General features: G+C 35.2%; 1 pseudogene; it reads right to left on the reverse strand.

Annotated features, from left to right (window-relative positions):
- Window positions 1-735: 735 nt before the first annotated feature.
- On the reverse strand, window positions 736-1,359 carry LOC110105113 (annotated as a pseudogene).
- Between the last annotated feature and the right edge of the window lie 4,997 nt (window positions 1,360-6,356).

A 6,356-nucleotide genomic window follows, 5' to 3' on the forward strand; every position in this document is an offset into this window, starting at 1 on the left:
ATCACAAGAGAGTTATTCATTTTATTGGAATTCAGGATCTCAACATCCTCCTTCATTTTCATAGCTTTACCATCTTCAGTTAAGACCAAATCCTCCTCTTTGAAATCCAGGTGGATATAAGGTTTCTTTTTCCATGGAATGTTTTCTAATTCCTTCTCAGATCTAACATGCATTTCCACATTAACATCAACTACAATTTCAATTTCCTTATCAACCAAACAACCATTGGAATGAAAATTTGTGCTAACAGAAATCTGAGAATTCGCAATTTTCCCAAAGATAACTGTCAAGATTGCAATTGAATTATCATACATGTTAACATATATTTTCATTACAGACAACGATGCCGCTGGATCAACTGAATCATGTTCCATAGATCTCTTGGCTATCTGAGGAGTAACAGAACATACCTCTTCAACAATGGCTTTTCTTTACCTTCAACACAAACCTTCTTCTTAGGAACCACCTGTAAATTATCCAATCCACCAGCACTTTTGAATGAAGGTTCCAAATCCAAATGTTTCGAATTAACATATTGGCTATTACTTTCTTCCAATTTATGATTAAGAAAACCTCCATCAGCATTGCACTTCCTTGCCGCTGCCGAAGAGAGACGGCAGCCCTCCTCCACCATCTTCTACGTCAAGTCCTCCGGTAATGGAGTAAAAACCGGGAACATGAAATTCAAATTTCAGTACTTTTCTCTCTCTAGAAAATAAGAGTTTACATGTAAACTTATTCAGAGTGTATAATACTTATGAATGGTATCATCCTCCTAATTAGAATGCTAGAATTCAACACATTTCATCCGAATACATCCCCTCTTTTCACTCTTGTAGTCCTATGCATAGTCAGTACTATAGCCCTGATCATGGTTACTAATAAAATCAAACTAGGAACCAAAAGGCAAATATAATAGTATGTATACAATAAATTTCTTAATTTTTCCAAATTAGTCAAACTTCATACCTTTCAATCATGAACCATATATCTCGTAGAGGTCATCTTTCTATGGGTTGGTAGTAATGGAATAGTTTCATTATCATAAATGAAAAACATTTCCCATGAAAAAATCAGTCCAATAATACCACTAACTGATAAATAGTGCAAGACTTCTTCAATAATATATGTTATTTAAATATTGTACATCATAACCTTGAATTTGAATGAAATGGAAATAACTCCTATATGAACTACTACAGAGATCATAGCTAAGAAATTGAGACCTAAGAAAAAAAGTAAACCAGCAGTGTCGTAAAAGACTAGGATGGGAAACAAAATGGAATGTATCAAATATTTAGCACGTACAACCATTAAACCAGAGACCAACGAAGGGCTCAGCGAAATAGAAAGTATCATTATACATCATCCTTCCCTGACATGGAAGTTGAATGCATCTTCTACCTCGAGCATTCAAGAAAATCTATTATTACCACCACGGTTGTTTGTATTTTAATTTCTTCTTTGAAGCCCTAAAACTAAAAAAGAAAGGACTCAGTGAATTACTTATGAAATCTAGTGTTTCTCTCTTAGAAGATCATTATTTAAGTGTGTCGAGTTGCATCTCCTACACCCTGCAAACTCCAACATCGAAGTTTTAGTTTAAGCAGTGCCTGAGGATAAATAATGTTGTTGCGTAAGGTTGCATATAAAAGAAAGAAAAAGAATAACAATGATGAAAGCTGTAGTGAATTTATTTTCTTGTTGAGCTCTATAGTTTTTCACCTTTAATTCAAAAGAAAGCTCCAGCACTTTAGTAGTTACCTTGGTCTTAGTTTAATTTGATGTGCCCCACCCCAATGTCAGAGTCTTTCTAGTGTTATACATGACTTGACTCTCCCCCACTTACTGCTTGTTTATCGTCGTATAAAAAAATGACACGAAGCTGTATATGAGTAGATGTTATTGGTCGAAAACAAAATGGCCCTTATGAATAGTGGAACAGAATGGTCTCGCTCAATACTTTTCTTTTTTGTATTTTCATATTCAAAGTTCTTGAAACTTCAAAACTCAAACCTAAACCATGAAAAGAATGCTACAATATTCTAAATTATCAACTTCACATTCCCCCTTACTTCACAACCTCCCACTACTATTGCAAATTTGATTTTATGGATTAGAATTTTGATGATAGTAAACATTCATGTTTTTTTATGACTATCTTGCCTACTAACATTTCAGGTCCACAAGATTAGACTGCAATTTGAACCAGCTCAAGATTGGTTAAACTAGGTCTGAGTCAGTTTCTATATTTTTTCCTTTCTTAAGTCTATTATAGAAGATGTTGTTTCTAATGCTAAGTAACCTTACACACACACACTTTGGGAGAATTTATGACTATTTCTTAAAGTTTACTTTTTTTGGTAACATTACCAAGATGATCCATAAATTGTCCTAGATGATCTGTTCAAAAATAGAAATCCTAATTAGGGCATCCTAGTAAAGGCAGATGTCATTAAGGACATTATCCTGGATGATCTTTATATCGGCTAGGATGATAGGCTCAAATCAGAAAGAATTAGCTGCGAGATCTATTTAGGTATTCTTTATTTTTGGGTATCATCTAGGACATCGTCCTCGACGATGCAACACAATTATGCCTAAATTAATCTGGTAAATAAGGAAAGCATTTAAGATTTGATTGCACAATCATATCAGCCTAGACAATCGAAGGATCATCCAGGATGATCTCTTGGATGATTGACATCAGGTAGCTTCTATTTAGGGACATGCTTAAGATGAGTCTCACAGATTTGAACTAATTTTTTAGGATAATCGTGAGATCATCTTGGATAATCAAGCTATTTTTGCATCGTCCAGACATTCTTTCAGAGCAATTATTTGGATGATATTCAAGGATTTATGCTAATCTTAGAGGACGATATTATATCAGCCTTGATGATATAACCAAAAATCTTTTGATCGTCTCAAACCATCCGAGCTAATTGAGTGTAATTTTTGCTGATTGGCCAGGATGATATCCACATCATCCTTAATGATAATGTTAGTTCATATAAAATAAGAGCTATTCCAAAACCTTTCTATTTAATAGCTCTTATTCAACCCAGGAGCTCATCTTTTGCTGCTATTATAGCCTGAGGGAGCTAAGAGGAGAGGAAGAGCAAGGGAGAGAGAGAGAGAGGAGCTTATGAGTGGGAGTACACGAAGGTTGCTCCACGCAATGATCCATCATCATCTTCTCCAATCAACGTTCTTAATTCCTTGGGGGTTTTAAAAATGTAAACTTCATCATTTGATTAGGGTTCTTTTCCTACTTTAGTAGGAAGCAAAAGGAGTTGGATTCTCTGCCTGCTTCAAGAGGGAGCAAATGAAGTTGGGTTATTTGTTAGCTTCTGGAGGAAGCAAAAGGAGTTAGGATCTCTGCCTGGTTTTGGAGGAAGCAAAAGGAGTTGGATTCTCTTCCTCACCGGGGTTGGTGGAAAGGAGGATTGTATAGGCTTCTCCGCCTTACTGTCGAGCCAAAAGGAGAGACACTAAGTTTAGTGCAATACTTGGAGGTCACCTCCAAGGCATAGACTTAGTTTTGTTGACTAAACCACTATAAATTTCTATATTCTTTATTACTGCTTCCGTAACTATTTTCCGCACTATGATTTCTGTGGTGAATCTTGGTTTTTTTTTAAGATTATGTTTTGATCGAGAGATTTTTTAAAATACCAATTCACCCCCGCCCTCCGTTTTTATTAGTCTTGGGACTAGTTCATAAGGGCTTAACATCCCTCATGAATTTTTAAGTGCTATCAGAGCACTTTTAAGTGGTATCAGAGGGTGATTCATAAAATTAAGTTTAAAAACTTTTTGAATTTTTGTTCATGGATAACTTTTGTAATCGTAATACGATGGAAGGATATTTTATTGCATGTCCACCTTTGTTTGATAATATTCATTTTGCTTTTAAAAAACTCGCATGTCTACATTTTTGTGATCACCTAATTATCGTATGTTGATGCTTGTTAAAGAAAGTTATACACAACCTTCTCATGAACTTAATGCCATTAAAACTGAAATTCCTTTTACTAAATGAACTTTTGATGAAAGAGATTTAGCACAACTTAATGCAAAATGCTTGAATTATTTTTATATGCTTTAAAATATGAAGATTATATATGTGTTTCAACTTGTGCAACTAGTAAAGAGATTTGTGATAGATTGTGTGTAACTTATAAAGGAACCAATGAAGTTAAATAATCTAAATTGAATATTTTATTGCATGACTATGAACTTTTTTCGTATGAAACCTTCTGAAACAATTTCTTACATGTTTACAAGGTTTACTTAAATTATTAAGATGCTTGCCTTCTTCTTTTGATGCTAAGATCACTGTAATTATTGAATCAAAAGATTTGAATACTTATTCGATTGATAACTTACTTGGATCTCTCATTTGCTTACGAGAAAGGGGTGAATCAAAGAAATCTTAATGCAGGTGAGAAAAAGAAGGAGAAAATTGTGGCACTAAAAGCCAACAACATAGACAATGATTCTTCTAGATATGAAAATGATGCTGTTGCCTTCATCACTAGGCAATTCAAAAGCATTCTAAGGAAGAAGCATAAAGACCATCAGAAGTGGAAAAGAGGTAAAGATAGCAAAAAATTATAAAAGCTCTTCTGATGTTGTTTGTTTTGAATACAAGAAGCCTGGACTTGTTAAAGCTGATTGTCCAACACTTAAAAAGCACCTAAGCAAGGAGAAGGGTGAGGAGAAATCCAAATGCAGGAAGGACAAGAAGCAATTCCAAAAGGCGTTCTAAGCGAATTCTGCTTCTAACTCCTCTAAGATTGAAGAAGAGGAGAAAACTATGGCAGGAAAAATCTGGTTGTTCCTCAGGTATCTCCTCTTCACTTTGAGTTTCAGCAATCTTATTTCCCCCAATTCCTACATCTACAGACAAATCAGCCTTCCTATTTGGATTCACTAATTTTTTTCTTCTCATGGCTTATTTCCTTCTCTAGAAATAGATCGAGTCCAAGTGTTTTTGAACTTACTATTTCTGAAATTTTTCTTTCCATAATTTACATGGATCCATGGTTCATAGCCTTTATTCTCAGCTTTCACCATTGAGCCATCCTTAGGGCCAACATTGATTGAAGAAGCTTTACCATCATTAGTGTTTATGACTGCAGGTTTCTCTTTGATAGCCACCAAAGATACTTCAGTGCAGTTTTTCTATAAGTGTCTGATTCTTTCACATTAAAAGCAAATTGTTGGGATCCTCTCGTATTCTACTTTTTGATAGAATTTCCTTGATATACCTTCCACCCAAACTCCCATATGTAGTCTCTCTTCAAGCTTGATTCTTACACAAACTCAGCCAAACTCCCTCCTTCCCCATTGAAACATGTTTTCATCTATCAAACTTGGAATACCAATAGTAATTCTGCGTACATTGATTTTGTCCCAACTTTGCAAGGGTATGTTCGGTAGTCTAATCAAAAAAGGATTCGTTAACCCTTTGAGAGATGAAGGTTGGAATACGGGGAACCATTTGTCCAATCCTATGATATTCCCATTCACATACCACGGGCCACTAGACAGAACTAATTTCATGGTTGTGGGGTCTTTAAAAGCACCTAATACCCATCCCATGCCAGGTAAAGTCATGTGAAACCCTCCAAACTGATTCCCCTGTGTCCTCCACTCCAGCCCAATTACATGGTAAGGAACATTTTCCCCAAAGACCATAGCCACCAAAGGACTTCTTTGGTTTTTTAGTATTTTCTACTTCACTTTACTGATGTAGCTTTACTACTCCATTATCAGAGAAATTGACCCCAAAGTCAAAATCTATTGTTTTAAAGTTTGGCTTTTTGTTCCAAACATTAACAACCGGCTTATTTAGTGGATGAACTAAAATCATATTATCATAGTTTCCCACCTTTGCAGAGACACATTCATAGACCTTCTCCAAATTTTCCATACTTAACACTTCTTCATGAACAGCCATTGACATTATTGTAGACAGACAACTTAGTCTTTTTAGAAGAGATGCTAACAACAGCATTAATTACTTTAACTCCACCAGCTGGCTCTGCTATTCCATTGGACTTCATATGTTTCACATTTGATGCAAATTCAGTAGCTACATACCCAAATGGAATACGATCTACAACTACACATTTTTTAAAGCAAGACGGATTATGAAAAACTGAAGTTTTTGATAGGATCTTCTTCCCTTTACCTGTGTAATCATCTTGCTTCTTTTTAGGAACAAATCCTCCTTCATTAATCACTAGTGGTTTACGAAGACTGAATCTTAGCTTAGTTTCATGATCAAACACCAATATGCGTCTCCTAAGGCAGGTGGAGACAAGATATGGGTAGAATGTGGAAGA

Source organism: Dendrobium catenatum, unplaced genomic scaffold (genome assembly GCF_001605985.2).
Source record: "Dendrobium catenatum unplaced genomic scaffold, ASM160598v2 fragScaff_scaffold_292, whole genome shotgun sequence".
Lineage (NCBI taxonomy): Eukaryota > Viridiplantae > Streptophyta > Magnoliopsida > Asparagales > Orchidaceae > Dendrobium > Dendrobium catenatum.